The sequence below is a fragment of the Anomaloglossus baeobatrachus genome, chromosome 3, assembly GCF_048569485.1.
Source record: "Anomaloglossus baeobatrachus isolate aAnoBae1 chromosome 3, aAnoBae1.hap1, whole genome shotgun sequence".
Classification (NCBI taxonomy): Eukaryota; Metazoa; Chordata; class Amphibia; order Anura; family Aromobatidae; genus Anomaloglossus; species Anomaloglossus baeobatrachus.
In genome coordinates, this window is record NC_134355.1 from 385,979,385 (window position 1) to 385,991,902 (window position 12,518).

The following is a 12,518-nucleotide window of genomic DNA, read 5'->3' on the forward strand; positions in this document are numbered from 1 at the left end:
AAAGAAAAGTAACTTTGTGTTCTTTGCAGGAACATACAGTAGACCCGCCCACTGGCGGCTGTGATTGGTTGCAGTGAGACAGCTTTAACTCATCATGGGGTCGTGTCTCACTGCAACCAATCATAGGCGCCGGTGGGCGGGTGAAGCAGTGAATACTAGATGGAATAATGAGCGGCCGGCATTTTCAAAAGAGGAGAACCCGCCAGAGAAGTGTGACAGCCGTGCAGTGCCGCGACGGTGATCGGTGAGTATAAAGGAGGGAGGGAGAGACTGACCGACAGAGAGAGAGACCGACGGACCGACCGACAGAGAAGGAGAGAGACTATTTACACACTGTCTGGGCATGCCCAGAAGCAAAAAACGGAAACCGGCTTCCGGCATATGACGGATGACCCCGGATCCGGCGTCCATAGGCTCCCATTATAAAACACGCCATACGGTGCCGGATCCGGCGCGATCTGTTTTTTTGCCAGACAAAAAACCTCAGCGTTTCATCCGGCCGCGGGACAAGCAAATTTTACCGGATCTAGTGAAAACCGGATGGAACGCAAGGCCATCTGACGCAATCCGGTGCTAATAAAAGTCTATTGGGGAAAAAACGCATCCGGTGGCAACAGACGCTGGATGTGTTTTTTCATGTTTCTGCCGGATTGCGCCTGATGGCAAAAAACTGATGTGTGAACATTAGCTGCACACCCTGTTCAGCTCTCCTCCTGGGTCCTAGCTGCCTGCACACCCTGTTCAGCTCTCCTCCTGGGTCCTAGCTGGCTGCACACCCTGTTCAGCTCTCCTCCTGGGTCCTAGCTGCCTTCACACCCTGTTCAGCTTTCTTCCTGGGTCCTAGCTGCCTGCACACCCTGTTCAGCTCTCCTCCTGGGTCCTAGTTGCCTGCACACCCTGTTCAGCTCTCCTCCTGGGTCTAAGACACCTGAAAACCCTGTAGTTAACTCCCTGCCTGTTCTACACATTGCTGATCTGTGGCGGCTCAGAGCGATCATGGACAGCTTCTGCAGTTTCAGTTTGCTGGATGGGTGTGGATGGGGAGTGGATGTGGGTGTGGCTATTTGTGAAATGGGTGTGGTTAGGGGCATGGCCTAAAAATTGCCGCGATGCGCGCTGCGTCCTTCTTTCCCTTCTTTAAAAGTTGGGAGGTATGTAGTACCCCATTTGCCACCACACGAGGGCAAAGGGAAGAGCCGGGTCCAGCACCAGAATTGGCACATCTAATGGATGCGCCACTTCTGGGGTGGTTGTAGGCTGCTATTGTTAGGCCGGAAAGGCCAAATAACCATGGCCCTTCCCACCTCTGCTCTACCTTGGCTGGTTTTAGTAAAATGGAGGGACCCCACATTTTGTTTTTCTTTTAATAAAAAAAAAATAAAGGTGGAATCCCATCTATTTTTAATAACCAGCCAAGGTACGGCAGAGAGCTGAGGGTTGCAGCCCACAGCTGCTGCTATTCCTGTGCTGGATATGAAAATTGGAGGGGACCCCACATCATTTTTTCTTTTTTAATTAAAAAATAAAAATGCTGTAAAACAACTGACCAAGCTAGCTATCTCTATATCTATTGAGCTATTCTATCTGTTCTTTCTTTCAGTCTATTTTATATGTTCTTTCTTATTTTCTTTCTTTATATCTCTCTATCTATCTTATCTGTTCTATCTGTCTATTATCTATTTATCTTTCTATATCTATCTATAATTTTTTAGGCTTTGCCCATCTTTTACATATTAAAAACATTCATTTCAGTATCATGCATATTTTACCGGTAGCAGTCACACAGATGTCCCACAGATATCACACGTATGCAAACACAGATGTAACACGGACATCACACGTATCACACACAGATGTCACATGGATGACCATACCTCTACATGTGGCCTGTTTAAACATGGACATCTGAGTAAAAAGCTGTGGAGAAGAAGCGCAATAGGGTTTTACTCCAATAACACACGGGGTAGAGACAGGGAGCAGTGATACTCACCAAGTGAAGTTGTGAAAGTCACAACTACTATGCAGGCATGGAAGGTTTTGATCAAGGCAGCAGCAACCCAGACGGCAGATAACAGAGAACAATAGAGGAAAATAGGGTTTATTTGAGCCGCGCCAATGATCACTTCTCAGGTATTCAGATTAATGGATCTTTATTTTGCACAAGTCTGACCTGTGCAAAATAAAGATCCATTAATCTGAATACCTGAGAAGTGATCATTGGCGCGGCTCAAATAAACCCTATTTTCCTCTATTGTTCTCTGTAAACATGGACATCTGAAAGGGGCCTTATAGGGATGAGAGACACAGGGGTCTTCAGCAAACCCCTGGCTGTCAGCACAATACATCAGTGTCCTGTGATCACGTTGCGGGATCACCGATGAGATGATAGAATTAGGCGGGCTTTGCACGTTGCGACATCGCAAGTCGATGCTGCGATGTCGCACGCGATAGTGTAAGGGGTGGGCAGACCCCTTACAATGAGGTACAGTTTCCCCGAAATGTTGATGTTATTTAATAAAAATGTTTTATTGTTATTGCACTGGTTTTAGTTGGATCCCCTGGTGGCCGGGTGGGACGGCTGTCCCCATAGGAACAGGGTAGAGGAAAGGAGGAGCCGGTAGCAGAAAGGGGAGGGAGAAGGAGAGTTGTTAAGAAAAAATTAGAACCAGAGTCAGTCGAGTCCGGGACGGGAGAGAAGAAGCAGAAGGGGCAGAGTGTGGGAGCTGGGTGAATAGGAAAGCCGGAGAAAAGAAGAGAAGGAGTAGCCTCAAGTGCGAAGCAATACTGGTGTGGGTCCAGTATGTGTTAGCCGGAGTGGGAGCCAGGTGAAGTGGATTAGCCGGGCACATCCCCACTGGAGGAGACGTCAGGAACAGGTTTTTTCCCCTCAGCAAAAAGTGTGAAGTCACCTGAAGTGTTGTGCCTCTGTGAAGAAGAAGTGTTTAATAAAAATGCCTGCTGGTTCAATTGATCCATGTCTGCAGAGTCTCTGTACAACTGACGACGGCGTCTGCACCACCACACTCTGCCCCACCAAGTCATCTCCTGTCCCCAAAGTGACGGCGGCACCAGGGGTAAGCCTAGCAGAAGGGGCCACGACTACAATCCCCGAGGCACCCCTGGCACCCCGTTACATGTGGCGTAGTCGGCAGGATCCGGATTATATGCAAGGGGTCCCGACCCAAGAAGATGGAGACCAAGTGGTGCCTAGGGCACAGGATCCGGATTATTGGCGAAGAGTCCCGATCCCTTGGTGGGAAGAACAAGTGGTGCCCAAGGCGTTGGACCGGGCACAGGATGGCGGCAAGATGGCCGTCGTCTTTATGGACACAGTGAGCGCGCGAAGAATTGGCGCCAAAAGTAAAGCCTGGGGCTGGCCGGTGAAGAAAAAGAAGTGCGGAGTGCGCCACTTAAAGAGGGGAGGTGCTGGCCCCAGGATGCTGAAAAAGACATGTGAGGTGGGCGGTGTTACAAGAAGAAAGAAGAGCCGCCTTAGCCGGGTCGATGTGATGTGCGAGACTGGGGGTGGAGTGTACCCAAGAGCGGGAAAAGTAGGCCCACCTCCACCTTCCCCAGCATCTCCACTATCCCCGACGCCATTGCAAGAGACGCCAACGCAGAGACTTACTTCAAGCAAAATGGAGGCTCTGAGTAAACAACATACTGCAGTGGGCGCGCTGGTAGCAGCCAGCCTGGGCAGAGGACGCCCGATGCAGACTGCGGACACAGAAGGACTTGCCCTCGCTTTACCGGCCATGCCAGAAGGACCGGAGCGGCCCACAAAAGTGACCTGGGTTACTACCTAGGATGCCGTGACCGGAGAGACCGCGACCGAAGTCCGGGCCACCTATCAGGCGCGGCTGCATACAGGAAGCAAGGTCCTGGGAGCTCCCATACATACAACAGTTCCAGCTCCGGAAGAACCACACGCCCGGGAGCTAGAAGAGGATGAGTGGGGGTTCTTTTGGGAGCCGGTGAAGCCGACGCCCCTGACACAGCGGAAGTCCCCATCGCCTGAACCCGACCCAGTGCAGGAGAGGTTACTTGCCGAGACCGTGGCCCGTGAGATGATGGCCGGTCCCCTCAGCGAGGAGTTTGAGCGGCAGTGTACCATGGGCACTGTAGTTAAATTCAATCAGAAAGAAGGTTATGGATTCATCGAGGATGAAGAGACCGGTGACCATTTCTTTTACAACCGGGTGAACCTGGACACTGAGGGCCTACCACAACGCCTTCATACCTTATACCCGGGAGAGAAAGTGAGGTTCCGGAGAGAGGTGGGATGCCGGGGCCTATTCGCAGTAGGAGTGACCCGGATGCCCACTACCCAAGAGGCTGCACAGTGGCAGCAAGAAATCGAGTGGGAAGAGTGCCAATACCAGCGGCGTACACAGCAAAGACCGGTACTGGCTGAGATTTCGCGCCCGAGAAGCACACTGGCAGTCTCACCTGAAGTCACGACCGGACCGTGTGCTGACCCAGAGAAGGGGACCCCGGCGGTGCTGGCTATTCAACAGAGCCTGGTTACACACCCGGTGATCGTCATGGGCAGTCCCCAGCCGTCCCGTTCAGCGACCCCATCACCCCCATCGGGGGTTGAGGAGACCAGACCGGAGACCAGACCGGAGACCGAGACACCGGAGCCAACCGTCAACTATGAACCCTTTCGGAGGCTGCGCCGCTTGCCAGGTCAGTCCCTGTCTGATTACGTGAGGGCTCAGCGGGCTGAATGGCAAAGGGCTTACCACCCCGAGTGAACCGTCATGACCGGAAGGTAATGGACCTGCTTGTATTGAGTACCGGCATTGTTCAAGAGCCGGAAAAGTTTTACCGTTTACAACCTGTTCAAGCTGCTGAGCCCGGAAGGAGCCTGACGCTGGACTGAGCCAGGGGCTCCCTCCATGTTGTTAAAGGAGACGTTGCCGTTTAGTGTTCCTGCCTACTAAGACCGGGAGTGCTGCAAAAGCCTCCGGGCAGAAGCCCTGCAAAGACCGGGAGTGCTTGCTGAAGGCCTCCGGGCACGCTATCTCCTAAGACCGGGAGCTCCCAGGAGGGACTCCGGGCGCTGGACTTGTGCGCCCCTTGCGTGTGCCCTAAGGTGGACATGTTTGTAGTTTTATTAAAATGACTTTATTACATAAATGTGGTTTTTAGGTTTGTGCCTTGCCGGGAGGCTTAGGCTTAAAGAGGGGAGGTATGTAAGGGGTGGGCAGACCCCTTACAATGAGGTACAGTTTCCCCGGAATGTTGATGTTATTTAATAAAAATGTTTTATTGTTATTGCACTGGTTTTAGTGGGATACCCTGGTGGCCGGGTGGGACGGCTGTCCCCATAGGAACAGGGTAGAGGAAAGGAGGAGCCGGCAGCAGAAAGGGGAGGGAGAAGGAGAGTTGTTAAGAAAAAATTAGAACCAGAGTCAGTCGAGTCCGGGATGGGAGAGAAGAAGCAGAAGGGGCAGAGTGTGGGAGCTGGGTGAATAGGAAAGCCGGAGAAAAGAAGAAAAGGAGTAGCCTCAAGTGCGAAGCAATACTGGTGTGGGTCCAGTATGTGTTAGCCGGAGTGGGAGCCAGGTGAAGTGGATTAGCCGGGCACATCCCCACTGGAGGAGACGTCAGGAACAGGTTTTTTCCCCTCAGCAAAAAGTGTGAAGTCACCTGAAGTGTTGTGCCTCTGTGAAGAAGAAGTGTTTAATAAAAATGCCTGCTGGTTCAATTGATCCATGTCTGCAGAGTCTCTGTACAACTGACGATGGCGTCTGCACCACCACACTCTGCCCCACCAAGTCATCTCCTGTCCCCAAAGTGACGGCGGCACCAGGGGTAAGCCTAGCAGAAGGGGCCACGACTACAATCCTTGAGGCACCCCTGGCACCCCGTTACAATAGTCCCTGCCCCCGTCGCAGGTACGATATCTTGTGATAGCTGGCGTAGCGAAAATTATCGCTACGCCAGCTTCACATGCACTCACCTGCCCTGCGACCGTCGCTCTGGCCAGCAACCCGCCTCCTTCCTAAGGGGGCGGGTCGTGCGGCGTCATAGCGACATCACACGGCAGGCGGCCAATAGCGGTGGAGGGGCGGAGATGAGCAGGATGTAAACATCCCGCCCACCTCCTTCCTTCCGTATAGCCGCTGGCGGCAGGTAAGGAGATGTTCCTCGCTCCTGCGACTTTACACACAGCGATGTGTGCTGCCGCAGGAGCGAGGAACAACATCGTACCTATCGCGGCACCGGCATTATGGAAATGTTGGAGCCTGCACCGATGATACGATAACGATGCTTTTGCGCTCGTTCATCGTATCATCTAGGATTTACATACTACGACATCGCAAGTGACGCCGGATGTGCGTCACTTTCGATTTGACCCCACCGACATCGCACCTGCGATGTCGTAGTGTGCAAAGCCGCCCTAAAACACCCATCTGCTGGTGCTCATTACATGCCACTGTCACAGATTGCTTTAACAGGTTAACAGGATCGCTCCACCCACAGCTTATTGGGGCAGATAATGGCTGAATATCAAACTGTTCATTTTCCTGTAAAGATGCAGGCTTGGCGAGTGAGCCCACATTAATGGCAAGAAGCCGACTTAGGGTTTGTGCGCACGTACATACTGAAATGCGTAATGGATGCAGTGTTTCAGCAGATTACATGCCGATTTCATGCGCTATGGATGCTGCCTCTCTCATAGGCCCCCTTCACACGTCCGTGAAAGAAACGTTCCGTTTTTTCACGTACATGTTAAAGGGGTGGTTTGCTCCCCATGTGCCGTGTTTGTGGCACATTCCTGTTCACCGTGTGTTATACGTAATAACGCACGGAGAACAGAAAGCCCCGCCTTACCTGATTCTTCTGGAGCTGTCTGTGGTGCTGAATGACAGCATCCGGCACAGGCTACGCCCCGCTGACACTGCTTCCGGCCCCCAGTGAAGAAGACGCGTTGTTCAAATTCACTGGGGGATGGATGCAGGTGACAGCCGCGGCAGACACTGCAGGACTCGTGGAGGTGAGTATGTTTTTTTTTTATTTTTTACAATGCCACGTGTGTTTCTCCGGCGCGAGTCACGTGCACCCGCATCCACACTACTTCCGTGTGGTACGTGTGCGAGCCCATACTGCCGGAGAAACACTGACATGCATCCGTGTGGAGCACACGGCACACGTCTGCTCCACACGGAGGCACGGGCCACTGGCAGAACACGTGTGTGCACATATACCCATTGATTTTAATGGGTATACGTGTGCCCGTGTCTCCGGTACATACGGGCACGGACCTAGCACGTACCGGAGACACGGACGTGTGAAGGGGGCCATAGACAGAGTGGGAGCTGCATCCAAAGCGCACGAAAGAAGTGACATGCTGCATTTTTTAACGCACCGATTTGGATCAAAATTTAAGCATCCAAATCGCTGCGTTCAAAAAAGCAACGTGCGCAAGGGGACGCAGGACGCATGCATTTACACTGCAGTGCTAGACGCAGTGTAAATGCATGCATTACGCACACTTGAGCACATGCCCTTATAGTCCGTCATAAGTCGTTCAAAAGTAGAGTTGAGCGAGGTTCGAGGTTCGCCAATTTCATGTTCGAGTTATTTTGGGGGTGCTCGAGATCGAACTCGAACTCAAGCTTTTTGCTAAAAGCTCGACAGTTCGAGTTACGTTTGAGAACAGTTCGATCACCAAAAGCAGGGCTTTTTACAGCTCCAGTGTGCAGGGAGCCATCGCTGGCAGCCTGCGTAAGCTGGTAACCAAGATAAATATCAGGTATCCAAGCAAAGCGCTTTGCTTGGTAACCCAATATTTACCCTGGTTACGTGTGCAGGGAGCCAACACTTCCCCGCTGGGCTCCACCCCCTCCTGCACTCGGCATGTACACACACACTCACACTCACCTGTCCCCAGCCATGCAGTCCCCGGCACTGACGTCCTCAGCGCCACATGGCCCCGCTAGGCTCCACCCACTTTGCACTCCGCCGCCCGCACACATGGCCCCGCTAGGCTCCACCCACTTCGCACTCCGCACACATTACCCCGCTGAGCTCCACCCACCTCGCACTCTGCACACATTACCCCGCTTGGCTCCACCCACCTGGCACTCTGCACACATTTACCCACTTGGCTCCACCCACCTCGCACTCCGCACATATGGCCCCGCTTGGCTCCACCCACCTCGCACTCCGCACACATTACCCCGCTTAGCTCCACCCACCTCGCACTCCGCACACATTACCCCGCTTGGTTCCACCCACATGGCACTCTGCACACATTACCCCACTTGGCTCCACCCACCTCACACTCCACACACATTGCCTCGCTTGGCTCCACCCACCACGCACTCTGCACACATTACCCCGCTTAGCTCCACCCACCTCGCACTCCGCACACATTACCCCATTTGGCTCCACCCACCTGGCACTCTGCACACATTTACCCACTTGGCTCCACCCACCTCGCACTCCGCACATATGGCCCCGCTTGGATCCACCCACCTCGCACTCCGCACACATTACCCTGCTTAGCTCCACCCACCTTGCACTCCGCACACATTACCCCGCTTGGTTCCACCCACATGGCACTCTGCACACATTACCCCACTTGGCTCCACCCACCTCACACTCCACATACATTGCCTCGCTTGGCTCCACCCACCACGCACTCTGCACACATTACCCCGCTTAGCTCCACCCACCTCGCACTCCGCACACATTACCCCATTTGGCTCCACCCACCTGGCACTCTGGACACATTACCCCACTTGGCTCCACCCACGTGGAACTCTGCACACATTACCCCGCTTGGCTCCACCCACCTCGCACTCCGCACACATAACCCCGCTTGGCTCCACCCACCTCGCACTCTGCACACATGGCCCAGCTTGGCTCCACCCACCTCGCACTCCGCACACATTACCTTGCTTAGCTCCACCCACCTCGCACTCCACACACATTACCCCACTTAGCTCCACCCACCTCGCACTCCGCACACATTACCCCGCTAGGCTCCACCCACCTCGCACTCCGCACACATTACCCCGCTTAGCTCCACCCACCTCGCACTCCGCACACATTACCCCGCTAGGCTCCACCCACCTCGCATTCCGCACACATTACCCCACTAGGCTCCACCCACCTCGCACTCCGCACACATTACCCCGCTAGGCTCCACCCACCTCGCACTCCGCACACATTACTCCGCTAGGCTCCACCCACCTAGCACTCTGCACACATGGCCCCACTTGGCCCCACCCACCTCCATGGCTGCCGCTTCACATTTCCTCTCTCTGCCGACCCGAGACTGTGACTAGCGGTGACGTCACAGGCTCCCGCGATACTTGGCTGTGAAGGCGGCGGTCATTGAAGTCAGTGACAGCTCTGCTATCAGCAGTGCAGGAGATCATCACCGCAGGTAATGTACCTCGCTCCTGACAGCAGCACTTGTCATGCCCTGCAGTGACCTGGGTTGACCTATTGTTGTTAGCTCAGGTCACTGCATTGCTCTCCCATCCAATGGAGAACATTCTGTTCTTCATTGACTGGGACAGTGACTATGGTATGGATTACCGTGGGAACCCCTTGGATTACAGCAGACCTGGGTTTGTTTTTCTTTCTAATAAATTGGTGAAAGAGGGAATGTTTTGGGAAGTGTTTTTTCAAATAAAAATGTGTTTGTCGTCTATTTTTTTTTATTACTGACTGGGTTGGTGATGTCGGGTATCTGATAGACGCCTGACATCACGAACCCCAGGGCTTGATGCCAGGTAACATTACACATCTGGTATTAACCCCATATATTACCCTGTTTGCCATCGCACCAAGGCACGGGATGAGCTGGAGCGAAGCACCAGGATTGGGGCATCTAATGGATGTGCCACTTCTGGGGCGGCTGCGGCCTGCTATTTTTAGGCTGGGGAGAGTCCAATAACCATGGACCTCCCTTGTCTGAGAATATCAGACCCCAGCTGTCCGCTTCACCTTGGCTGGTGATCCAATTTTGGGGGGACCCCCACGTGTTTTTTTTAATTATTTATTTAATTTAAAATAACAGCGTGGGGTGTCCTCAGTTTTGGATTACCAGCCAAGGTGAACCTGCCAGCTGTGGTCTGCAGGCTGCAGCTGTCTGCTTTACCCTAGCTGGCTATCAAAAATAGGGGGAACCCTACGTCATTTTTTTTTTTAATTTATTTTTTAGCCTAAATACAAGGCTAAGCACCTCTTAGTGCCACATGAAAGGCACCAAAGGGTGCAATATTACAAAATGCAGGAGAGTGGGACATTATGTGTCTTTCTGCCATTATAATGACAGAAAAGACTATGAAGTGTACAAGCACAAGAAAATGACCAGAGTGCTCTACGCTGTGAAAAGCAGTAAAAAATGGCACTGGAATGAACATGTGACCGCCTCATGTAGGTTGAAGCTATGGATCCTGATAAAAATTATGTATTTTCCCTCCTTCAGTTTTTTTGCAGTACGCAAAAAAAACGGAAGGCACATGGATGACAAACAGATGACATACGGACCGTATACGGAACGGAAACGGATGCCGCACTGATGCACCCGTGAAAAAAAAGGACCGTTTTTTACGGACCGCAAAATCGGATCGGTCGTGTAAATGTAGCCTTATTCTGATCTGCCGTTTATAAACAGCAGGCAGAAATAAGTGAATAGCGCCCCACAGCGTCAGAAAATCTCCAGGGTTTCAGGGGGAAAATCACCAGGGTTTCAGGGGGTAGCTGAGACCCTGGAGATCATGATTCAGGCTGGTTTTTCCGGTTCCCGCTCATGTCTTCACTAGTATACACCGTATACCGATGATCACGTTACAGTAAATGACAGCGCCGGTAAAAAATTATTTATCTCCCATCTGTCATCAACAAACATGTCAGATGGGAGATAAATCTCCTCCTCGGTCCCCTCCGGTCTTTCGGTGTCACCAAAGTGCCCCCCCCCGACCTCCTCCCGGAAATCCAAGATGGTCGCGCGTACAGCAGCGCGCTGGCCGCATTCACCCAACTCCTCTGATTTCTGTCGAATGTGTCACTCCTCCCCAGGCCCTGCCAGGTCACCCCCTATTACCCCACTGGTGTTCCCCAGTGACCCCGGTACCTGTGCAGTGTTGATCCCCCGCGGCCCCCTCCTTCACAATAGACGCTGCCGCATGCACAGAGCGGCTGTCAGCTCAGCTTCCTGTGTTCAGACACAGTGATTGGCGGTAACCATGCATCTGTAAGCAACTGCAATGCCCTGCTCATGAGGTAAGGAACATAGATGATCAGGAGAGCTATACTACATTTACAAATGGAGGTATTTGATTTTATTGTTGCCCTGCTGAACGACACAAGAAAACATGTCTAAATAGCGAGCTCTGTTGTTTACTATTCATTCAGCTGGATAACTGGACTTAAAGGGGTATTCTATCTCCAAGATCCTATCCCCAATATATAGTAGGTGGAATAGCAATAATATCAGTAAATACCAATATTTGGAAATGTAGAATAGTTCTCCTGATTAGGCATGCCCTTACCTCATGAGCAGGGCATTGCAGCTTTGGTAGCAACACTTATGACATGGACTCTGCTGCTGTGGACCCAGGGAGAGTGGGTGCAGATTCATTGCACCCACACTCCTCACATGGGGGGTCTGCACTCCTAGAAAATGGGGGATACGTTCCCTGAGCATGTCCCCCCATATTCTAGATGGTCCAGAGTCATCATGGGACCCCCTTATTTTTTTTCCTTACAATAAATTGGTGAAAGAGGGAATGTTTTGGGGAGTGTTTTTTCAAATACATTTTTTTTTGTCTATTTTTTTGTTAGTACTGACAGTTTGTGATGTCGGGTATCTGATAGACGCCATGACATCACAAACTGCTGGCCTTGATGTCAGGTGACCTTACAGCTAGTATCAACCCCATTTATTACCCCATTTGCCACTACACCAGGGCACGGGATCAGCTGGGGTGAAGCGCCAGGATTGGCGCATCTAGTGGATGCGCTACTTCTGGGGCACCTGCGGCCTGCTATTTTTAGGCTGTGAAGTGCCAATAACTATGGACCTTCCCATCCTAAGAATACCAGACCACAGCTGTCCGCTTTACCTTGGCTGGTGATCCAATTTGGGGGGGACCCTACTTTTTTTTGTAATTATTATTATTTATAAAATAATTATTAACAAGAGCCTGGGGTGACCTCTACATTGGATCCCTAACCATGGTAAAGCTGCCAGCTGTGGTTTTCAGGCTACAGCCATCTGCTTTAACCTAGCTGGCTATCAAAAATGGGGGGACCCCACGTCATTTTTTTTTTAACTATTTTTTTAAATAAAAAAAATGAATGGGCTTCCCTGTATTTTGATTGCCAGCCAAGGTAACGCCAGGCAGATGGGGTGGCAACCCATAGCTGTCTGCTTTAACTGCGCTGAGAATCAAAAATACCACGGGGCGCTACGTCATTTTTTTTAATGATTTATTTTTACAGCATTGTCATGTCAGGCAATCAAAATACAGAAAAGCCCTTTTTTT